We start from the raw sequence: 25,461 nt of genomic DNA, 5'->3' as shown, positions 1-25,461 counted from the left end.
CTTCACCTAGCTCACGGGGCCCGAGTAAGCAGGAAGTGGGGTGGCTTGGCTTGTTTGGGAGGGAGAGGGGGGGAGGGGCAGGGGGAAAACGCTGACTCAGGAGAAGCTTAAAAGGTTCATAGTCTGTTTTTGAAAGCAGCAGTACTAGATCCTATACTTCGGCGCAGCAGGAGCTCGGTTAATCCTTTCTTATGGAAGCAGGCGGTGGGGGGGCACGGAGGGGAGAAAGCAGGATGAAGTGTGGCGAGGAAACGAGAGCGCCTTTACAAAAGCAGGACACAGGCACTCGATTTCGACTGTTGGCTTTGACGTTATTTTTGGTCTGAAACAGTCATCATCAACAAGTTGGAAATCCAAACGTGGGAGTGTTGGGTGATCATCTCGGATTATATGACTGTGTCTCCTACTTTCCAGTAAAATTACATTGGGCAATAGTGTCTTGTAGTTATAAAGCACCTGCAGTTGTGTAGCTTTGTAAAATGGGTTCTCTGACCAAACCGAAAGGTCCCCATTTTCACTGCCAGGTAAAGATAAAAGGCCGAGTAGATTTTGATAGGGTTTGAACGTGTGATCTAAAGGTGGGATTTCGTCAGTGTCCATTCGTCACATGAGCGATCTTATAAGCAGCTATTGGGGATGGGCGCTCGTTTTATGTTTCGAAGAAGCGTTTCTTCTGGCCACCCTCTTAATTGTGAACCCAGGCCAATTCAAAGCGGACCGTCATTCCGTTGTAAGAGGACCCTTGTTTAAACTAAAAAGTTTAAATCTGGTTTACATTGGGTGCTGATGGCTGGGGACAAGATAGCTATGCGTTTTGCGGGTGACCATTTTCTACATGTCTGTTTTCTTACAGCACAGCTACTTTTTTTAAAAAAAATAAGACTATTAATTACTTCATTTTAATTAACCCGCAGCCACATTATTTAGGCTGGTAATAAGCACCCTTGTCCCTGCAACAAAGTTACCATTTCTGATTTGCTGAAAACATTTGGAAATCATTGAGCAAGATGCACGAAGCCCCTTAACAAAAGTCTCCCCTTTAGGTCATTCTGGACAATTGCCGTACAGCGAGTAAGCGAGGCTAATGGAAACATGCAGTCCGCGGATCACTGGGCTCCACTCCGTAGTTTCCAGGCAACCCTGCGTGAGCACTTTTACTATTGTGCGGGCCCCCAAAAAAATAGCAAGCCTTTGTGTGGGAAGGCCCGAGTGGGGAAGTGATTTTACACTCCCCGGGCAGGGCAGAGCTCGCGCGTACGTCGAGGGCAGCCCCCGCCCGCTCCCCATGCCAGGCACGTCCGCCCCCCGGGAGAGGGGAGCCGCCGCAGCGCCGGGGCTCAGGCTGGGCACGGACGTCAGGCGGGCCGCCTTATGAATATTGATGCGGGAGGCGAGCCCGGCTCGGAGAGGGAGCAGAAGGAAGCAAGATGGCGGCCCTTTAGCACTGGGCAGGAGGGAGAGCAAGGCTGCGGGCTGGATCCGGGCGAGGCGGAGGGCACGGAAAAGAGGTCAGAGCTACGCTTCTTTAGCACTGTGTGGAAAATGCCCCCTTCCCTTTATGGCGTCCTGCATCTCGCACGTCTTTATCTTCTCTCAGCACCCCGTCTTGGAGCAGCTACTTCTCATAATAAAGAGGGGCAGCAGGGTTAACTTCCCCCAACATGGCTGACAAATTTACTACTTAAATTGAAAAAAGTGTTTTCTTTAGTCTCTTACGGTCACTGTCCTTTCGTGACCCGTTTTCTCATTTTCGTCACGGAACATGAGAGTATTTTTTTTTTCTTAGAAATGTGCGCCTATTTCTGGGTTTCATTGTTTGCGTGCCCCATCGCCGCTTCTCAGACTGTAACTGTGTGACAGCGCTTTTACAACTGATCACTTGAATTGGGGGTGTGTGTCTGACGGGCGGGCACCGGTTGACGTACTTTGTGGATATGAACCGGTTTTATATTTTACCCATTTCTCAACGAGCCATCTGTTTTTCTTTGACCTGTGCCCATTGGCACCGTGTCCCGGCCAGGGACGTTTTGGGGAGGTTTGCGTGGGCTCTCCTCAGAAGAAACAAAGGCAGGTACCCAGACGCTCGCCCGGAACCCGAGCCGTGCTATACTAGGGTCGTAGGAGTGCATGAAATCCCATCCCGGGAAAAGAAGTGACATACAGCGGCCCATCTGACAGACTTCCCCTATCCACTTTGTTTTTAAACCTCCACCCCTCCCACCCGCAATTATTGCTTCATTTTATTCTCTGAAAATATATCAAGGAAATGAACATGTGTAAAGCTCACATGGTTGCGTCTGCCTCCCTGCAATTAAAGGGCATTTAAAAGTGAGACATGGCTTCCTGGTCCGCATACAAGTGCTGGGGGCCAGCCACACACCATAGAATCCGGCATATATATGGGTGACAATTGACATCTGTACCATGTAGGCCACTTGTTTCAGCGTGTTATTTGCTTATATTATGCAGTATCTCACTATGTAAATTCCATATATGGTTTTGGTGTCACGTCTAACTTTCCAGCCGGGCTTTGAAGAACACCAAAACGCAATATTCAAGATGGCTCATATCACGTTATCTCTGCCCAGGGGGTCTGATGTCTTCAGTTGTTCATCTTCAAAGCAGGATGCTTGTTTTTTTCCATTCATTTTGAAGGGGGTTGGTTACAAATTGAGGAAACGCCCGAAGAACCACAGAGCCGTTTAGCGCGTTTTTTACGAAGGCTAAACGAGAATCACACAAATTGCAATTTGTCTCCAAGCAAACGCTGTAGTAGGCTGTTTCTGGGCAAACTCGGCCATGTAATTTACATTTTAATGGCTGCATGGAATACTGCAGTACATGTGCAGGGGGATGGGAAGAAGAGGCGTGTGGGGGTCACTTGTATATTCATTTGCGGATTCCCAAGTGCGTCGCCTGATAGGATGTTCACCTGGTGATGGTCTCAGCAGTAGTTGAGTGGGCTGGGCTGCAATATGTGCGAACGTGTCAAGGGAAAGCAGCACAGAGGTGCTAACGGTGCGATCCCGATTAGGGTGTCTGAAGAGAGCCATTCGTCCCCAATCATTACCGTCCCACGGCTGCATCACACCCAGGAGGCCCTAGGGTGAACGCCTTGAGCATTGCTTGGAATGGTTCCTGTGCAAGTGCCATCTGACCCCAGATCAGCACTGTGATGTCTAGACTAGAACAATGCACCGTGTGGCCCCCTATCACCGAGCAGTTGAGGTACATCTATCCCAGAGTTGTGCAGGGTTCAGACCTCTAGCCAAGAGCAATGCAAGGGGCACCCGTGTCGCCCAGAGCTGTGTTTCTGACAAGTCTGTTGGTAGGCATACTACCATTCCAGATTCCACCCGCTTCTAAGCTCTTTAATAACCAGCAACCTAATTTACCCACTTTGGAATAGTGATAAGCTGAGTCAGTACTTCCTGGATTCAAGCCGGTCTCCTGCAGGCAGAACGCTCTTAGGCGCGCACGCTTAACTTGTTGATCTATGCAATATCCGAATGTTGTTTAGCATTTCCAATAACCATTTCTGAAGTTCACACCAAATTGTGTTGTCTCTTCATGCTTTAATAATGGGTGTCATTATTACTTAATGGTACTAATTTTTATCCTCCTTAAAAAGGATTAAATGCTGAGTCAGCACTGCCAGGATTCGAACTTCTGACCTGAAGAGGATATGCAGACCTTTCAGCGGATGCTCAACACACTCTGCTCTTCACTATGACCGAATTGACTCTTTGGTCCAATGGTCCTCCACCTAGTCGGCATTGTGTGGTGTACCTCACTTTTTATCCTCCCACATGGTGAAACTTTTTGGCCAAGCATCTATCTGTGTGTCCGTGGTGTGCACAAACACTGGACGCAACTGCATTGAAGACTAATGTGGATGGAAAGTTGAAGAAGCACAATTGGGTATTGCCCCTCCTCTGGCTAGAATATATCCAATAAAAAAACGATGGTTTCAGTTCATGGATTACAAATATTGCACGTAACTTTGTGGCACACTCGTATAGGAAATTGGAGAAGTAGTGTGTACATTTGACAGTCCAGAATTTTAAAATGAGGACCGCTTCGCTGCACAACATTATTAACCTCAACTCACATATGCAATAACTTCTTGTTCTGTGATGAACACGTGTTGCCTCCATTCATAAGCCATTCCAGAATATTATCAGCCGTAAGGCCCTTTAAACTGAAGCTTGTGCTTGGTTCACCTCTGGCTTGCAGCCAGATGCTGCCATTGTTTTGATACAGTGCGCATGGGCCACGAATCAGGAATGTCAACATTGTTTAAAGGACAAGGAACGTGCGCCGACTCGCGAGTTATGACGGACCGGTTTCCAAGGTCTTTTTGTTTGCACGAACATAGAAAAGTAACAAATCTAAATGGAATCTGCAAGGAATTTGCTTCAGTGTCCAGGACCCAAAGTTGATCGCTTGGCAATTTGAAAGAAATAACCAGATTTCACTTTTTTGCAATGGGGATAGGGTGATTCCAGGGGGGAAGTGAACATTCCTTTGAAAAATATGGACAGGGGAGGAGAAAACGGGCTTTCCTAATAACATCCAAAGATCAAAGCTATCAATTGGGTTTGTGTGCGCAAGCACCTGTTTTTGCCCTGCCTTCATTGATAATTGGTGCATTTTATCGCCATTGCAAGATAACCGGTTTGTACAAACAAGAGGTCCTGGCTCATGTAAGTACATTCCTCATCTCCTTTGCCAACCACGTGGGTCTTGATTTTCAGGAAAGCCAAAAGCTGTGAAATCTATAACCAGGCTCCTCGGACACAGTTGCTGTGTCTTGATGGATTTAAGTTTTTTTGAATGCTGGGCGTAATCATTGGGAACGCTCTGGAGAACACAGCCGCACATCATTTCCTCTTTGGCCTGCATCGCATGTTTTCGATGGAGGATGATTTTAGATATCAAGCCAGAAGATGTACATTTTGTGACCTCTTTACAATTATGGCCTCTTCAGCTCTCGCTTACTTCCATAAGCACTGGCACTCGGAGCTCAGGGTGCAGGATCACAGAACTTTAATGAGTAAGAACGAAAGCTAAAAAAATGTACAATCCGGCCTCATCCAGATGAAGTACTGGTTTACAAAAGGTTTTTAAATGGTCTTTGCAGAATGCAAGAAGTTATTGAATATCTAAGTGTATCCTACTCAGGGCAATATGAATGCGGCCGCTCGTTACACCTCAACAGTGACACTAGTCCAACTTTACACTCCAAGGCTTGAATTCTATCATAGCTTTGAGCATCCATCCTATTAATTTCCCAAATTCAAGGCTTTGCATTTCCTGTCTGCAATTGTTCAGTCCTATGGACATGGGGTGCTTCATTTGACATTGATGCTTAATCGTGCTAGTGGTTTCCCTAAAAGCATACATGAATGTTCTTTGTGTGCAAGATTAATTGAAAAAAGTGGACACGCTTAGGGTAGTGAAAACATCTGATTGTGGAATGCTTTGCCGAAGAACTTGGGGTTTTCTTTTTAGGATTTGTTTCTCAGAGCCTACGTTCGGAAATTTGTCAGATATTTGGGGGAGGGTAGTGGGAAGGTTATGTACTCCTGTAGTGTGCCTGGAAAGTTTCCCATTCATTGATTGTAAGAGGTGGCTTAATTCTGCCTTCGTTTGAAGAATGTGAATTCTTAATTTCTAGACAGAAGGTAGAGTGTTAGTAGACCCCATGTAGTCCTATGCCACTATGGTTACACCAAGAACTTAAACTGAACCTGCCTCCTCCTGGCAATACCCAGTCGAGGCGCTTTTAGGTCACGCATGTCTGGTTTTGTCATCTTCCATGCTGGGTCCCCCAGGTACTTGTTCTTATAAGGAGCTAGTTTTAAGGGCTCTGATCGAAAAACGAGGAGCAAAGAAAATCAAGGTCACATATTGACATATTTTAGGTCCGGTCCTATTGTTTTATTGGAATGCAAAAGTCACGAAGGTGAAAAACATCTGCAATACTTCATCAAAGCAAAAGGAGCAAAAAACAAAGTTCCATGCCGTCGGTATCCCTTTTAGGTTGATCTACTGGTTTTGCAGTATGCTTTGGAAGATTAATTCTGAACCCTCAAATGGTTGATAAATGTGCCGTTTGAAAATGTGAACTGCAGAGTTCCTCACTGTGTGCGTGCTTGTTTCCGGACTACTGACAGTGTAGGAGAATTTAGTCCGCCAGTGTAATATGTTGGGCATCGTTTTCTAGGCACCAAGTTTTAGTTTCCCGTCTGTGATGGTAACTTTTTATTGCCAACAAAGTTGAGGCATGGTGTGGCATCTCATAATAGATTAGGAGGGGGAACAGAGCCCACCAGAAGTGAATGTGCACTCTCATGTGTGAAACAGCTGGTGTGAAGCATATACTTTGTTCAAACTTGTATGTTCTTAAGAGGATTCACGGCGGAATACGATTTTTTCCTTTGCTTTTTATCAATAAAGGCCACACTACCCTTCTTTCAAATCCGAATATTGCAAGTCACTTCTTTGATCACTGCACCTCATTCCTTCTAATGTGGTGTTCTGCCTCCCAGTACAAAACACACCTGCTATATAAAGTGCCTCAATTCCAAACCTTGTCATGCTCCCCTTCCCATAGAAAGTATCATTCGTCTCCTGAGGCATGAGGCTTAGCACACCACGCTTCTGTGTACTGTGGTGTGCAGGGTAAATTTGGGAGGTAAATGATTTTTTTTAAAGGGTAAAAAAGTAATTCTCAATGGGAGCATTTTAGAAGCGAGTAAAAATGTTTTCTATAAATATTTCTTTTCACTTAGTTATTCACGTGCATTAAAAGATGCACTGTTACCCCTTCAGATTAGGCACTAATAATACTTTCTTAGTGTGGCTCTGCATGAACTGGTGGTCCAAACGTGTCAAAGATGTGTGGGTGAAAGCGGGAGGACAACCTCCTATGTGTTTCCTATTTTTTTGTTGGGGGGGGGGGTGTTTTACTCCCATTTTTTTTGAGGATTTGCCTATTTTTAGGGAATAAAAGTGGCTGATGCACCCTTTACCTGTACAGATGGTCTCAATAGAGATCGTCAATTGCCTTTGAACTGCCCTTTGAGTGAGCTTTCCTGCAACAGAGGAAATACTACAGGTGTTTAGAACCACATACTTCTCTTAATAAGATTGCTTAAGATCTGCTTTATACATTACTTTCCTTAAGTATGGTTAATGCTTTCAGAGAACCCTCTTTTAGTAGAGTAGATTTTAGGATCAGGGTCTTCTGTTTCATGGTGGAAGTTTGCTCTGCTTGGGTAAAAATTGATAGTATGGTCTACCCACTTACAAGTCCTAAATCAACATACAGAATTAAATCAACACTTGTTCAATTTTTGGTTTAATCAATTTTACTTTTAGTTATGGTCGTCTGCCTAGCCACACATTGCCAACCCTTTGTCGGTTGCTATTCAATGTGTACAAAATAAACCTTCGACATAGCACCGATCTGTTTCCTCTGTTGGATGTGCACGTTTGACGAGCTGTTATCACAGCTATGCCATCTCAAGGTTCGTTTGTGAACCGTTTCTCCATTGGAAATTGCTACATTCAGTTTAGATTCTAATAGAGTTGCACGTTTTGGCCCTTGCGTGACTTGCGATTTTGCATACCAAGCTATTGTTGCATCAATGTGCTGGTCCGGTGGAGGATATTTTGTTTTGCCTTATGCACATAGTAACCAACGTTGTGGGAAGATTTGTTTTAATGAAAGTAGCAGCTCTGCTGCAAATAGGCGACTAGCGGGTAGACCTATCAGGTTGAGGTAACTCTTCGCCATGCAGCAACGCGCACGTGGCTGTACTATTTACAAACACAGTCCTAGAATTCCTCCCCTGTCATTACGTAACCGTAAGCTGCCAAGCGCAAAGCTCTCAAGGCCGCCTTGTCTGCCTCACCCGCCACTCCATTTATTTTTGGTATCTTAGTTAGATATCTGCCTGTAAATACAATGATCCACTTAGATGGATACTTGGGTAGTTTCAATCTAGCTTTTCTAAAATAAATGAAAAGTACAGTTTGATTTGTCAATTGGTGTTTCTTTTCGAGCACAACTGGGCCGTTCGGACGAACTGATTCTTAAGCTCATTAAAGAAACTAATCTGTTTGTTTCTTGTTTCCGATGGTTCCAATTCTTTTTTACTCGTACATCCACCCGTTTTCAGTATCTATTTAGACTACATTCCTGGGGGGTTACAGGGGTTTGTGGTGAGACATTTTAGGATACTGAATGTTTTCACATACATATCAAGTATTCCTTAATTGGGAGTTTGGTGAGAGGGAGTCGACATTGCGTCAGGAAGGACATTTCAATGACATTTTTTTAAGGTGGGGGGCAGGCTCCAATACGTCCCGTTCTAATGCCCACCCCACTACCCTCTTACTGCTTCCCATATAAAAATAACCTTGTAGTTGTGTAATGAAATGTCAAGCGGGGTTGGGAGTAGATACCAAGTGATAGTTCCTTCCACGGTTTGAATAGCATCTGTAGAGGGTGGATTTCTTTAAGTTTAAAGGTTTTATTAGATGAATTGGTTATACAAGGCATACAATAAATATAACAGATATTTATGATATATGGCATATACCAGGAGAGTGCATAAAAAAACAATACTTGTCACACAAGTATATAGGACTTCTTTCTGTGCACTGGACATTTGACGCACCTCGTGTTGGTATTGTAATGGGTTATTTATAATGCGCTTAATACCCAAAGGTTTCTAAGCATAGGCCTGGGGATTGAACCAGCATTGATCCGCACTGTTTTGCTTCCAAGACTAGCGTGTTGCCCCCGAGCTGTCCTCCCGAGACGGTTGGTCCATGGTTCATTAAGAATATACTTCGACTTGTTCAATGATTCCTACTGGTTTTGAAAACCTTGCTTCCTTACAAATGTGGACCCGTCCCAGCAGCTGCTGATGCTGAATAGTCTACCACTGGACTAGGCAACAGAGACCTATGTTTGTGCTTGGCATGCAGACAGTGGTACCCCGCAAAAGAAAGCAACAAAAGTTGGAATTGCTTGCCACCACCTGAAAATAGCGTGCCAAGCGTGCAAGAAATTAGTTTGTGACGTATTTCCTCCAATCCCAAAGTGACAGCACTAAACCCATTGCCAAGTGAGGTGCTGCTTTCCCAAGAACCTTAATATTTCAGTAGTTCTAATACTCGCGCATGTCAAAGAAGTGACTTTTCCGTGCTGAAAACCATAAACTAAAGATGGGTGTATGGCAAGATTAACTTCCCTGTTGGACGTCCTGAAGCATTAAAATCACCTGAATGGATGACGGTGGCGAACCCCATAGTTGCCGTCCAGGTTGACCAAGATCTTCCACCTCTGTCCATGCTTCAATAATGCTTCAAAATAATGGACCTAAGATGGGAAAATAATGTTTCCATTCATGCAATATATATATATATATATATATATATATATATATATATATCTCTTAATATGTTCACCAATGAAGACCTATTGCAGTCTTACCATTACATTGAAGCAATGCACAACTGCTTGACAGCGTGCTTGGATTTTGGCCATGGAAAAGAAGTGTGTGTGTGTGTGCGCGCCTGATGGGGCTATGCGATTGAGGCCCTTACACGACGATGGGACACATAGCTGCCTGTGTGCATAATCCGATTGTGTTGCATTTTAATTATGGGTTGTTGTACAAAAGCTCATTGGGTTCACTTCACCTGAAACTACACTCCTGAAAATGCGGGGGATCTCGTGTGTTTTTGTTTCAGATTTTCCATACCATTTTGTTCTTGTACATGAATGCACCCGTAGTTTTTGTCGCGTGTGTGTGCCTGCTTGGGGACGCTGCGGGTTTGCTGCTGCTGGTGCTTTGCTTTCCCATGGTTGGTTAATCGGTGTTCGAGGCAGGCTGGAGTGACATGCAAAATTCTCTGTCTTTGTTTGCCTGTCTGCAGAGCTCCTGACTGCGCCTTGTAGGGGGAGGGGTGTTTCAGAAGGCAGGCCCGATACAGGATCCTCTGCTGCTTCTGTGTTTGTGGGCTAAGGAGGAGCAGGGGAGGGAAGCTGAAGCAATCATTATGTAGACGGGCATATGCTAGAAAATGGCCTCTCTCCCTGGGTTTCCTGAAGCTCCTGATCTCTGTTCGTATGCCTTCTACCCCCCGCCCCCCTTTCTCTGGCAAGTATTAAGACAGTGAGACAAATGTAGACCCCCTTTTGTTGGAGAATTCCAACCCTCGCTCTCGTGCATTACTTTTGTTTGGAAGGTTTTCGGATTTTGTGCAATAACGGCTCAAAAAGAGCCTGAACGCAAATAGCTAAAACAAAAAAAGTGATTAGGTTAAATAGTATTTTTAAAAATAATAATGTAATTTCCTTTTGCACCTAATTTCGAACAGGTTAAATTCGAAAAAGGGTAGGTCTATAGGCAGCGTCTGTATTAATGGATTAATTGAGCGGCTGCAGTCCACCCCTGTGAAAAGTATGATCATTGTCTACACAATAGATTTCGTTTAAATCAAGGATATTCCATGTTACAAATTGGTATCTAAATGTATTGCCAATATGCATATATAGCAGTTTACTGTATTCAAGCTATGCATGAATTTGCTTGTGCGATTGTATTGCACCAGTTTACATTGCTTTGCTCTGACTTCATTGTGTTCATTTTCCTGGAAAAAAAATGCGCATGGCCGCCCATTTAATTAATCTACTGTTTATATTCAATTAAACAAAAAGCTACTTGCAGAATTTGTACCAGAAACGCACTTGCTTGTTTGCTATTGTTTTACCCTGTTAGTCTGCTTGTTGTGCTTTTTATTGCAGCCAGTATTATTCGTTCGGATCCCAATGTATTATTTTTTTGTTGGTGGCCAATTTTTGCATTTTCATACTTGTCGCTGATGGGGCAGGAGGTTCACGTCTGTTTGGCAGAAGTATGCATGCAGCTGCGCGCACGTGGCTCCGCTGTTTACAAACACAGACCCAGAATTCCCTGAGACAGTTGCGCAACCTCTTGCAAGTGTGCGTAGTTTCCAGCAGCATGTGATCGCAGAACATCCTAGGGACTGCATCTTCTTAACCTGATTTGTGCTTTACCCACCTGTGCCTTCCATGGAAAATTGCAAGGCTGACTGGCTCGGGTATTCCGTGAGCGACTTCCGCCGTGCCATCCTATTTGTTGCATTGCAGCGATATCCTGCACCGTGGCGTAGAACGAGGTCATCTGTGGTGAGCCAAAAATAGAATGCACACGGCTCAGTCAAGAGCTGGAACTGGCACACCACTAGATGGACCGGCGTGCTTCGAAAAACTAGAGCGCGTACGCTCAGCACAAATGTTCCTGGAAATTTCTGATGGCGCGTAGTCTGCATTGGCGTTACTAAACTATGCTTCATAAATGTAGGGAAAATCCACTGTCCGATTACTTCCTATTTACACCGAATGTTGGTAGTGTCTTCTAGAGACAAAAGAGTCGCTAATTGCAGGGAAATTGGATTTTGAGGCGTGGTTGCGTAATGCCGTTTCCAGGCAGGCCTTTCAGAGTGTCCTGTTTTTTATAAAAAATACTTTTCTTTTTGGTATTGACACATTTTGTATCAGTTATCCAGTTTAATTATCAGGTTTAATTTTACAGCGCCATATTCTGGCAACATGCACGACCGGTTGTATTTCTTTCTGGCATTACGTTTGTGGGGCTTCCTCTGCTGAAGGTCACTACACTTTGTCTCAGCCAGACTGCATAGATCAGATGAACTTGAACACTTGGCAAGGGAAATGTAAACATGTTCTTGGTTTCAATGGACTGGTTGCTTTGTCCTTCAGTGTTTAGTTATAGGATGGGAGTTTTCCATGAGTGAACGGCAGGCAGTGTGCAACGGGCTAGCACGCCCACGGTTGAGCTCACAACTCTGTTGCATGTTTTGCCACGAAGAACAGCCTCATGACAAGCATTGGTTAATAATTTCCCTGCTGCACCTATTTTTAGATCCTGTAAGCAAGGGTTCCAGACATGATTTTGAGGTGTGGCTGTTTTGGAAGTTGGATAATATGTTTTTAGGAAGTAAAGAAGTATTCTCAATGACGACTAGGATCTTTTAAAGAAAAGTAAACATATACTTCAATTTGAAAACCGACCCTTTTTTTGCAACATTGTCTTTGTAATTGTCAAAGGTTTTTTCACTTTCGAGGCCGTTTAGATCTGATAATACAGCAGTGGCAGGCATCAGTGTTGCATTGGCTGCTCATGCCTTTGGCCTGTAAACTCCGAGACAGGAGTGCAAGAGGCTACATGGGTGGACACCTGCTTATGTTGTTCCTTTTTTGGGAGGGTCAGGGAGGGTGGGGGTTGTGTTTGTCTAATTTTAGGGAGTACAGTTGACTGGTATGGCTTTGCCAGGTGGGCTGATTCTGGTTTGCAGAAGCCAATAAATCTTGTTAGCAGTTCTGACTCTTTGTATTCCAATTGTTTGATCGTGGAGCATCCCCTTACACTATTTGGGCTGGATGGTCGAGAAGAGCATGCTCATTCTTCCTGTGGCCCAAGCTCTTGCCTTTTAATCCCCTGCGGGCAATGCATGCACATGCTGTGTCGCAGCCTCCTCAACGTCTCCCAACCGTCCTTCAGTTGAGAAACTGCAGGGACCTTGCTATAGTTTCTACCTCGATCTTCTGTTAATTTGACTTTTGCATTTCACTGCCTCTAATCGCCTTTCATTGCTCCAAAAGATCTAGTGAAACGTGTGCAAACCTGTCACTCCTGTATTTTGGTCAGTAGTTGCAGATAATATTGTTTCCAATTAATGCAACACACACACTTATTCTAAACGCGTTGTGTGACAGATGATCGCCATCTTGGATTTTATACATCCATTTTATATGAACTGTACCAGCGCTTTTATTTTTTTAAGCCATGCAACTGCTGCTCCGTCCACAGTAGTGAGGAGAGAAAGTGTTAAAGAAATCCTCTGCCTTGACTGTGCTTGTACTGGTGCCAGGGGTTACGTCACTGGTAGGTGGTGTGGTAGGCACTGTTAGTCACTGTGGTGCATTCTCCCATACTGTGCACATGGTTGTACGGTTTACAAGCATGGCCTGGAAAATCCGCCAGGCTGTTAATGGCAGACCAGTAGTGCATCTCCAGCTGCTTCTGAATGGAATTGCACTGACGCTCTTGGGGTGAGGGACGTGCAGTCTACGCTGCCTTAAGACCTCACAGGGGGGCCAATCCTTGTGCTACTAACTTGCATACTTTTCTCCCCCGTCAGGGGAAGCTTTGCACTTGTGTTCCATTGGAATCGGGTTGGGTTTTATGTTTGTCTGAAAACTAAAAGGCAATTTACAAATTAAAAAAAAAAATTATCTACCAACTGCACGTGCCACATGGTGTTAGAGAACGCCTTTTCTTAGAAACGGAGATAGTTGCACAAGTTTTCCAGAGCAGCGCCAACAAGAAACCTCAAGCTAGTGTACTCAACCAACATATGCAGATGGTGCCGTGCAAACCTGTGCAATGCAAACCTCGGAGACAAAGTAAAGTAGAACTACTACAACTTGAGAACGAGGATCCGCCAGCTCCACTCAATTGGCAGAAACCGACTTTGGGAATTATTAAGCCCGTGGTCATGAATTACATGATCTGGCACAGGCTGCAGACTTCCCAGGGAAGTCTAAGTTGAAAATTGCTTATGGGACTCCGACCGCAGGGACCAGAACAAATGGTCAACAGACACAATTCTTTGTTTGGAGGAAAAATTTTCCCACAATTTATTAAAAATGCACTTGTGTAAACATTAGTTATTACCCCCACACCAAACGTGCACACGCATTATCCCAAAAACTGAGTTTAAAGCATCTTCCCAAGGATGTCAGCCCTTCAAGTATTTATTGGTAAATTTTCCTCTGCTGCACTTTTTTCAATACCCTCTAGAGTGGGGACAGTCTCCTGGTACTTGTTTTTGCTTAAGAGCCCTGGATGGCTGAAGAAAAGCTCTTCCTGTTCTCCGGACCCTTGCTTTTTTAATCCTCTACAGGAAATGCATGAACACGCACGGCAGAAGACCGCTACCGTCTCCCAACTGCTCTTGGATTTGGAGAATGCATAGATCCTGATATAGTTCCTCTCTGCCCTTTTGAATCTACATCTAATCGGGCATCATTCCAAAACCTCAATGTCATGGGTTTCACAAACCCACCATCTTGTGTATGAGTCAATAGATGCCAATCATATTGTTTGCTATTATCTTCATGCAGCCCTTGCCTCTGCTCTAAACCCTTCTACATAAATATATTTGCAGAAGTACTTTACCACCAGTTTTACTTTTCCCAAGCAACTGCTGCTCCACGCACAATAGCAAGAAGAATGACGGAGTGAGAAGAGAAATCCTCTTTCTTCCCTGTGTTCCTATTGGTGCCAGGGATCACGTCGCTGGTAGGCGTTGTAGGTCTGTGACGCAGCCTTCTGCTGGCTGCGCACATGGTTCTACTGTTTACAAGCATTGCCCCGGAAACCCGCCTGCAGCTCATTCTGTCTGACGCATTGCACAGACGCTCCAAGGGCGCCAACATGGGCATTCTACTTCAGCATAATACTCTGCAAATGAAGCTGATCCATGTGCTACTAACTTGCGTACGTGTCTCCATCATCAGATGATGCATTGCACTTGAGTTCCTTTAGACTCTGATAGGTTTTTATGTTCTTTTGCAAACCAAAAAAACATTCAAACATGATCAACGAACGCCATGTGTTGCTTTGGAACGTTTTATTTGTACATTATTCATCAGCAAGGGAGTTGGTCATACAGGTTTATCAGGGCAGTGCGAACATCAAACCTATCTGGCGTATTTTGTTGGAACATGCAGGAGATTTGCAGTTCGGAAGGCGTGGTGCATAGTCGGCTCCAACAATACTAAAGCAGCTTTTGACTATGATTTAAAAAAGAAAAAAAAATGCAGGCGTATGCTATGATTGACATGAACTATATACTCTGTACGAGATGGGGACAAGCTTGGGTAGATATTGCCCATTAGACTTGCAGCAATGGAGTTGTGAGCCTGCATAAAAAGAACCAATGCAATTATTTGTTCGGACACACACACACACCCACACACCACACACCACAGACACCCCCCCCCCCCCAATTGCAAAAACCTCACACGCACTAAGGAGAAGATGCGTAAATTAATTGGGAAAGTTTCTTAAGTGAAAGGGACGTTGCCCTGGTCCTCCTCCAAAACTGTTAGCGACAAGACCAACTAGGATAAATCCCTTCCTCTTTTTGGACACAGGGCTGCGCACCGCTGTTGACCAGTGCAGTTACCTTGATACCTATGCCAGTATTCCCGACTTCACTTGCACATCATGCGTCGGAGGCCCTGACTTGTACTAGTAGACATTGCCTCTGACAACGGACCTCTGGTCCATGGAGAGGTGTAGTGAGGGGAGTTTTTCTTAATCTTAAAAAGATTTCCGCTGTCAAATATGGTACTGGAATGGAACAGTCACTCACAGCCAGGGGGTGGATGAGGCTACCGGTTACTATCCCACCCACAAACCTTCACGCAGTTCAGCCAAATATCCAGCTACACGGTTAATCTCAAGGGCGCTACCTGTCATTGATAAATTACCTGTGGTGCACTTATTTCGAGATCCTCTAAGCAGTTTCTCTGTCTCTGTATGAGCGCAGAGCGCCTCCTTGCGGAGTTGTTTGGCTGGGCTGGAATATAACGCTCACTCTTCCTGTACCCCTGGCTATTGCGTTTTCAATCTCTTATAGGCAACACGTAAACAGTCAATGGTGTAGTCTTATCCGTCTTTCAACTGACCTTGAATTGGGAGACTACTGTGAGCTTTATGTAGCTTCACCCAACATGTGTGGTCGGAAGGAGGAGTTGACACGCTGAGGACATAATTCAATAACCTTTATTAAACTTCTAAGTAAAAGGCCTAACTTTATTTATATACATAGTGTATTCCCTTTAGTGATAGAGAAACTAAAGGAGGTTGTCAGGAAGTCCAAAATAAAAATGTCCTCCGTTAAAACGAACCCCTGCACTGCCTCCGGGGCTGCTGCACACTTAAGGGATGTAACTGTAACCTCTACAGCCCCCTGCCTCCTTGCACTTGCCTAGAGCTGAGCTGCACTTACCTGACTGCACTCTCAGAGCATTGCTACCCTGATTGCACTTCCCCTTTCCCTCTTTTTGGCACTCCCCGCCCCCTTCACCCTGCACTTTTGTGTTGTCGCACTTGCCCGATCTGAATGACGCAAGGCCTAATAAGATAGTTTGTCTTGTCCTCCCTCCGTCTTCCCTCCGCTTAACTTGATGCGCCTAGAAACACTTGTGTACAGGCGCGTTATAAATGCCATGTATCATATTGGACCCTACCACTCTCTATAGAGTGTCTGTCTTATCTTTCAATAGGATTTTTGTTTACAGTTTTCCTCTGTGGTAGAGAGATTGTAGTTCTTCAAGAATAGTTTTGGCTTTCGTATGATCTGTGATTCTACATTTACATTAACTTCCTTCAGGTACTTTCTCACACACTTGTCATCACTTGTAGACTTTCTTCTCTTTACATTCAGGCTTTCCTGAGGTGGGTTTATCTTGACCCCTTTTTAGTCTTTCTATGTCATAACTTCTGTCTTAGTGTCTCTTCTTTTAGCTTCTTCATTCAAGCTTTGTATATCCTATTTCCCATTATATATTCTTATGTTGGACTTGCTCCAGTCGTCAATCCTGAGGTCATAGGGTTTCTTCCCTTCCTCACAGGGAACTTGTTTAGAGTCCCTGCTCGTTCCCCACCTGGGTTGCATAAACCCCACTATTACAGGTTTTTCGCTTCTCTTAACTGGTTTCTCTCTTGGTATCTTGTCCTTAGGACTGGGATGATTTTCTTCTTCGTATAATAATCCTCTTCCCAGAGCAGGTTATTTGTTACTGGCTTACAATTCCTATTAAGAAGTCTTAGCGTTCGTTTCTTGTCCTTAGGACTGGGACACTTTTCTCTCCTGGTATAATAACCCTCTTCAGGTCATGTGTTACTTCTTTACAACTCCAATTATACAGTCTTAGTCTTATTTTCTCATCCATAAGACTCTGAGTTTCTTCATATCTATAATGATGCCCACTGAACTCCTGAGGCTCCCAGTTCGCCCGGCACCTCTTTATGCCGGGAATGGTGGCGTTCTCAGCTCTGGCTCGGATGTGCTTTTTCGTTCCTCTCGCTCATCAGATTCTCATTCCCGGTTCCTCGTCGGTTACTGATATGCACTTGCGTAAACTTTACACGTTTCCTGTACCTGGGATCTTGATGTCATTCGGGCACCCTGCCTACCACACTGTTTTTGTGGTCACGCCACCACTGTATAGCTTGTTCCGCTCTCCTTCCTCACAATGCCTTTCTCGTATCTGCACATGCTGAGCCTCCAGCGTCTTGTACTGGCGTTGTCTGTCTCATTGAAAGTCGTGGGCACTGTGAACTGCCTCCATCTCCACAAGGCATAATGTCAGGGGGTTCCCCTGTGCACCAGGCTCTCTTCTTTCTATCCTGCGCATCCCAGTTAAATATATACATCTCTTGTTAAAGCGACATCTTCCTTTCTTTTACAAAGGGATTTTGTTTTGAATTGCCGTCCGCCAACAGTAAAGACGCCACATTATTTGTTCCAACAGGTAGTCCAATGTATGAGGCTATAGTAGATTGCCTAGGGAGTTCCCCACAGGAACTGGAGTCCTTGTCCCAAATGGGAGTCTCTCCCGTGAGGTCCTACTTACCTCGACCCCTAGGGAGGGTCTTGCAGAGCGGGCTCACCTCCCTAGCCTCACTGTTAGGGGCTCCCCCCGTTGGGACGGGACAAGTACCTGCGATTAGTCACAATACCTTGTGTATATAATTGGACTTTTGAATCTCGCTTCGCCTAAACCTCCATCGTTCCAAAACCTCCAGCTAATGGATTTGAAAGATCTCCATACAAACACACTATCTTGTGTGTCAATAGATAACTATCATAATTGCATAATTATTTTAACACATGCATCTGTTCTAAACTGGTTGTGTGACAGATAATCGCCATCTCTGTTTCTATAGCTCTATTTTCAAATGTACTGTACCAGCGGTTTTACTTTCCCATGCAAAGCAGCTGCTTTTCCACGTACAGTATGGAAAGGAGGGAGAGAGTTAAAGAAATCCTCTGTCTTGAATGTGTTTGCATTTGTGGGAGGGTGGTTACATCGATGGTAGGCGGCGTAGGTCCCTGTGATACAGCCTCACTTGCTGGTTGCGCACATGGAAATACTGTTTACAACCAAGGCCCTGGAAGCCTGGCGGACTGATCATGGAAGCATACAGTGTTTCTCCTGGTCCAGTAGAATAAACTATTGCCCTGCCACGCGCAGAGCACTGACTAAGGCATTATACTGTGGAACAAGATTCCACAGAGGAGGCTGATCATTGTGCTGCCAACTTGTGAGCTGCTCGCCTCCATCACAGGATGCATTTGTGTTCTTTTCGCGTTGGACTTGATGGTCCTTTTGGAAACCAAAAGGCTGTTCCAAAATTTTCAACAAACCTCGTTTGACAATGGTGTTGGAGAAAATCCTTTTTATTCGACACTGTCACGTAAAATACATAATATAAGAAACCATTATTATTTTAAAAAATAGAAATGTTATGCACAGGACAGACCGGTCCAGTCCCAATGATTGACGTTCACTTTATCTTATAAACCCTTGAAAGGTAATTTTTGTCTTTCAGTTTGCAAGGTAGAAATCCATGCAAGCTTTTACAAACGTGGCTTTTAAAAATAAATTGTGTGCAATTGACCGATGATGCCTTGGTTCCCGTTTATGAATGGTCTGTGTTTTTCCCGTGGCTTGGCCCTTGCAGGCTTGCAATTTCCTCATGTTTTAGGACAACTTGGTCAGGTTAGAATCGGACTGGCTTTGGCTGTGAGCTATTGGGGAGAGAATTGCTTTCAGCGAGCCACTTTGGCACTTCTTGTTATCAGAATTGCCAAGATATGCAAAGGCTCTCCCATCTGTTGAGAGTACGGTCTGTAGTTGGGAAGCAACACTTTGCATATGCAAACAATTCCTAGTATGTAAGGCAAAATATTTTAATTTAAGCAGGAAAAAAAAACAGAAAACTGATACTGCTGAGAGGGGTTTGAGACCAAAAAGTGCGGACACGTTAGAATCTGGTCGGTGTCGAGATGCTCCTTAAATTACGAGAAGGAAGGGTTTGTAAAGAAAAAAGTTGAAATGGCAAAAGACAAATGTAGATTGTGGAAAGGATGTTGTGTAGCAATATGGTGCATAGAACCCCTCTGCCCCATACCCTCACTAGTAAGAGAGAATAGTAATGTCTGGTGGAGAAGTTATGGTCACCTTTTATTCGAAAAAATGAAATATCCAACATTTGGAGCTGTTTAAATTGGTTATGTAATCACTTGCTTGTTCATAATTCATTGTGGGATTGTCAATACGCAAGTTAACAGACCCATCACACGTATTGGTGGGTGTTGCCTTCGGCAAACCAAGTCTTCTGCCCAGACCAGCATCCTTGCCTCCCAGTATTCATCCCTCCACTGGGATCAAAAGATCAGTATTAGATAATCGGAGGAGGTTTTGTGCATCTACTGGCATAAACCCCCGCCCATTTAAACGCCACGCTCTTGAACCAATCCTGTAGGCAGGACATTTGCAAATCCTATCCCGCAAAAACGCGTCTCGTCAAGATTTTTGCTTTGCACTTGCCGCATAGAGAAAAGGTTAATGTAGCCCGTAGATTTGTGGACAACCTTCTTGATTTGAATGTAATCAAATTGTAATAGAATCCACAAAGTTCAGACCACACACTACATCCCCAAAAACATTCAGTCAAAGAACTGTGGAATACAGATGCTCTAGTGGGTCACTCACCTTGTGGCATGTGCTCAGTTTATGCACAGACGACTAGCACCAAAGAACTAGATATAGGGGGGCATACCCCCTGGATCCAAAGGAAGCTTACAAACTGTATTCAGTCAACGTCATATATGGTCCTGGGGAAGGTGACGTAAATAGGTCATAGACGCTGAAACCAGTTGTCCTTATTTTTCAGAGGATATTCCTTACCGTTTTTTTTTAATACTTGTTGATAATCCTTTGTTAATTTTTATCATTAGGCATAGTGCATTGGTAATACACAGTTATACAGAGTGTGCATGTACTTTTTAACTTTTGTGCGATACTCTGTGGAGGGTTGTATAAAAGTGGGGAAATCCCTACACTAATTTTGCTACTCCGCTCTAAAAATATCCACCATCAGAGGGAGTGCTATACTATGGTTGAACTGTGGTTGTTGGGGATTTTTAATAGCTGTTTGACTCCAGCATTTGGGGTCATAGCTAGAGTTGGTCTTGTTTTCCATAATGTACTATGGAGGCTTCCTGCTCTAAATGAGAAATCGCTGTCAGCAGCACAGTGTGCAGCCCGATTGTTGTTGCTTTCTATCTCCTCTTAGACAGGCAGCCCATTACCATTGCTTAGGGCCAGACCTACCTATTTGAGTGATGTTTAGTTCTTCTTGAGGGACAGTTAATTGAGCATGGAGCAGGTCTAGTAATTATTCAGACTTGTCCGCTGTTGCGTGGTATGAGTAAGCAGACTGCTACATGTGGTGTTCTGGCGGACTCTTCCCTTCAGCCTGCATACCTGTAATAAATGTTCATGTACCCATTGACTCCTTCATTGCCACAGCCCCACCCACATTTTTGGATGCACCCTCGTGCTCTCACTTCATGTCTGGCTATTGGGCTGGTATGGATCCCTGACCAACATTTTAGCAGGCCTGAACCATGTTCATAGATGCAGGAAAAGTATCTCAGTACACAGAAATAAAATTGAAGTCTGCACACTTTGAAACATAGCAAAATCCTCAACAAAGTTGATTCATTGACCCCTGGCTGCAGTACATTGGACTGAGGAGGTAGAGTTGTGAAATTAATGTATTATTGTAGTATCCATGTTAACATGTCTTGGTGATGAAGATGGTAGGATCTTGCTAGCAAATACCTCATAGGCTCGGAAGGATAGCTCAGGGGTTACGTGCTCGCCTTGGAAGCAAGACGATACGGAGCAACACAGGTTCGATCCCCGGGTCCGCGCTTAGAAACCTCGGGGTATTAAGCACGTTATAAATAACCAATCATATCTCAAAACAGTCCCCCTAAACTTATATTGCGCTACAGAGTTCATGCCTCCAGCATACATTGAAAACCAACTTCCATTTGCAGGTATCAGTAAGTGAAGGTTTGTGCAGGTGCTACAAAGACCTAGCAGTTCGGGCTGGACTTCCCCTTTTGGGGTGGGGCCAAGCCTGATTTGCATATGGTCTTTCCCCTTCTGTAATGGCTTGGCAGGCAAATAACGATGGTCTGGAGGATTGCCCCGAGCAATGCCAGTGGTTAAGATTCAGTCTAAACCTTCCAGCCATCACCTCTTTGTTTTTGCTTTGTCACCCCGAGTGGGACGGGTATGCCCAGACGTGGGTCTCGTGCCTGCTGGGCCTAGAGACCCAAGCTACTCCTCACTGATGAGCCCCAACAAGGGTGAAACATGTTTGGGGATGCTTGTGGTCTCGTGCAGAAGGGATGTGACCTAGCAGTTCGGGCTGGACTTCCCCTTTTGGGGTGGGGCCAAGCCTGATTTGCATATGGTCTTTCCCCTTCTGCAATGGCTTGGCAGGCAAAGAACGATGGTCTGGAGGATTGCCCCGAGCAATGCCAGTGGTTAAGATTCAGTCTAAACCTTCCAGCCATCACCTCTTTGTTTTTGCTTTGTCACCCCGAGTGGGACGGGTATGCCCAGACGTGGGTCTCGTGCTGCTGGGCCTAGAGACCCAAGCTACTCCTCACTGATGAGCCCCAACAAGGGTGAAACATGTTTGGGGATGCTTGTGGTCTCGTGCAGAAGGGATGTGACCTAGCAGTTCGGGCTGGACTTCCCCTTTTGGGGTGGGGCCAAGCCTGATTTGCATATGGTCTTTCCCCTTCTGTAATGGCTTGGCAGGCGAAGAACAGTGGTTTGGAGGGTTGCCCCGTGCAATGCTCGTGGTTAAGATTCAGACTAAACCTTCCAGCCATCACCTCTTTGTTTTTGCTACAAAGAAATACAAGGCATATAGGTAGATCACAGTACGGAAATCTCTGTTTTGAATTTTCTAAGGTACATGTACATGCACTGCACAGATCTGTGTTACATGAACTGAGCTGGAGATGCAAAGCATATGCAGCATGTGCAGAGTGGTGCCGATTTAGTACATACATCTTAAGATGATGAACTAAGTTGATGTACTTCTGAACGTGCAAGCATTAGGCAGGCACCATAGAGCAGTGCAAGTTTGTGCACCTCCCCAGCATTGCGGGTTTGTACATGTACCCCAAGCAGTTAGTGTATCCCACTTGAAATCGGACTGATTCAAATGGTATAGCACTAACATGTTTGTTCACCAGTTCTATCCATCATGTACCACACACTACATTTCTTGGCTCTTTGGGAAGAGTGCTTAATTTAACCCAAAGTCTTGTACTCCTTTGATTTACCTCGGGAAAAATTGAGTTGGGTTGACTTTGCAGGGATTGTATCCTGTGAGCTGTGAACCATATAGAGGCCTTCAGCATGTGCTCAGTCTGTATTCCATGCAACCAAGTTGGCATGTCTGTAAAATTGTACACTGCTCAGTGTTAATTGGTAGCCCTGGACACGCTTACTCCATGGCAAAGTTGTGCTGGCCAAACCTCTGTTGTATGGCGTGGTAAAAGTAAAATCTAGTGGTGCGGCAGGTGTTAGTCTGGAGGCAAAGGGGCTGTATACCCCTAGGGCCCCCCTTTTAAGGGAACAGCCACTCCCGGAAGCTGAGAAATGTACAGCCCACATTCTGTTCACCTGTACTTCGAGGCATTACTTCTGTATAATGTCTGGAAATAAACTTAGATTAAGAAAATGAAGGATGGGGGGGGGGGCGATATCCACAGTCATGTGCAAGTGGATGTTGACGACCAAAGCAGAGGGCACTGTACTGGTCTAATGGTATGTGAGAACAGGTTGGGTAATGCTGATGCAGAAGTGCTTGTTCTGATGTCCTATGGAGTGCTGGAACTTGAGTGATGACTTTCGTTTGTGGCAGTTCCACCTGGAGATGCTGAAGAATGGATGTGCTAGTGGCTGACTCTGATCTTCCCACACTGTCTTTTCTGTAACAGAAGACCTGTACCTGGAGATATAATGGTGGTGGGGGGGGGGGGGGTGGGCTGTGAATCTGCCGCGCTTCTGGGTGAGATTTGGATTGTGTCCTGCTGCGTGTATAATGGTCTAATAGAAAAAGTGCCCCACTATTTCTGGATGGGGGGATCGAGATGGGTGTTTTGAGACCAGACACTGTTGCGCTAGACACTGAAGATATTCAGAGAATATATCTCTCTAAAAAACGAGCACAAGAAATTGGCGTGGGTTTCCAGTACTGTGATGTTTATTGTGTTTTATCGACAGGTGTTTCGACCTCCGGGTCATTATCAAGGCACACTTATTGATTTTGAAGGATGTGTATGTAGTATTCATCCTGGGGTGTGGGAGATCCACGATGCATATAGGTAACTGGCGATACTGGGGAGGGCTGAGACGTCGTTCATCCTTCAAATCAATAAGTCTGCCTTGATAAGGACCCTGAGGTCGAAACACCTGTCGGAAAAACACAAGAAACATCACAGTGCTGTAAACCCATGCCTATTTCTTTTGCTCCTTACTTGGAGAGATATATTCTCTGAATATCTTCGGTGTGTGGCGCAACAGTGTCTGGTATCAAATCATGTATTGGACTTACCTGGAACTGCCATCTACACGCACCGCAGCCGAGTCTTCCTGCCCATAGTCTTTCAGTATTACTGGAAGGCTTTCAGAAATCTAGCATTAGCAAATGAGGTCCACGTTACTGAAGGATTTTGTCAACTTTTCCAGTACAGAGTCCAACCGTGGCTCGTTTTAATTTAATTCTTCAAAGAATATTTTTATTTTTACGTGAAAGCTTTCTTAACCAAGGACATTTTTGTTCACTCATGACCTAGGCCGTGGACTTGCATTGATATGCATTGCACGAGGCTAGAGCCTTGCATACCAGCATTGTTTAAGGAACATGTACTGTTTTGAGCGTTATCACTTGCGAGTTTCCCAAGGCTTGTGATTGCGATAGTACCACAAAATAAGTCACCTAAATTGTGGAACCCATTTGTTTTCTCTGTTCAGTGCTTTCCGGGTTCTGTTTCTCGTTAGAAAGAATTAACCAAGGTGACCTTTGTTCCAATTATGGAAAACTAGTTACTGGGGGGGGGGGGGGAGGACCAATTTGGTCATGCAGAAAACTTACCTGCCCCAGTGGCTTACATAGAACGATGATTTGTTAGGTTTGCTCGGTTCCTCAATGCCCTTTACTTTCGCAGGTGCTGAAATAGGTAATTGGTCTTTTTTTTTATCATGGCTGCCTGTGGTATGGTGGTTTTGACCAGACGCATACAATCTGACTTGCAAAACTACATTGCTTGTCAAGTTGTATGGCGTGCAGTAATCTGTCAGCAAAGGCAACGTGCGCTACATTTGTAACCAGACCGTTTGAATACTGCTGCCTTATGCAGATCGAGTGAGTGCCAAGGATCTCTGAATGTTGATGATTATCATTGGCAAATTCTCTAGAGACTAAATGGCTGAACTAGTTGATAATAAAATCGAGGGCATGTTTGGCAATCTGTTTTCTTTACTGCGTAGTCCTTTCTGCCATTGTTTATGCATTATGTGATTGGCGTGCGCGAGCATTTTTTTGCACGACCAAACCATTATGGGAAAGTTTGTAACTAGCATGACACAGCAATGCAAACCTAGAAGTCTATCGCGCTCGAAATAAAATTCAACGAAATTAGCGTTCAGATGGGTGCATTTCCTAACAGCAATAATTTTGCAAGTCATGGGAGAGAAAGGCTGCCGCCCCGCACCCTTACACGTGGCCGAGAAACTGAGATTTCGCATGAAGAGGAAGAGCGCGATAACTGCCATTTCAGAGTCCGAAAAATGCGAATTTCTGCTTTGTGGATCAAAGAATTGCAGTGCAACCCTTTCCCAGCTAAAGCCCAGAGGCTTTGAATTAGACCACCGACTGCGTGTATAGTACAAATACATGAAAGTGGAAGTCCACTGAAACAAATCCGAGTCCACCTGGCTGCTGCATTTTGGCGTGTTGGAGTGCAGCCTCTGAATGGCACATTTAGGAACTTCCATAGTGTAGTTTGCTGTTTCTGGATTTTACAAGCCCTGCTGGTTAACTGGGGATTTGTGGGAGTGTCTGTGTGGAGTGGTTCAAGAACCAGGGTCTAATTGTTCAAAATGATTGTGTTTTTTTGTACACACTAGCGAATCTCGTCCACACCGACCAA

General features: G+C 44.6%; 1 protein-coding gene across 1 annotated transcript in view; it reads left to right on the top strand.

Annotated features, from left to right (window-relative positions):
- The first annotated feature begins 1,182 nt into the window (after positions 1-1,182).
- TET2 (tet methylcytosine dioxygenase 2) overlaps positions 1,183-25,461 on the top strand; it is a 263,931-nt gene continuing 239,652 nt past the window's right edge. The window contains exon 1 of the mRNA XM_069630956.1: positions 1,183-1,508. The gene's annotated coding sequence lies outside the window, so the exon portion shown is untranslated. The remainder of the gene's footprint in view (positions 1,509-25,461) is intronic.

Source organism: Ambystoma mexicanum, chromosome 6q (assembly GCF_040938575.1).
Source record: "Ambystoma mexicanum isolate Mex_15411 chromosome 6q, UKY_AmexF1_1, whole genome shotgun sequence".
NCBI lineage: Eukaryota > Metazoa > Chordata > Amphibia > Caudata > Ambystomatidae > Ambystoma > Ambystoma mexicanum.
This window is presented reverse-complemented; position numbering and strand designations above follow the sequence as displayed.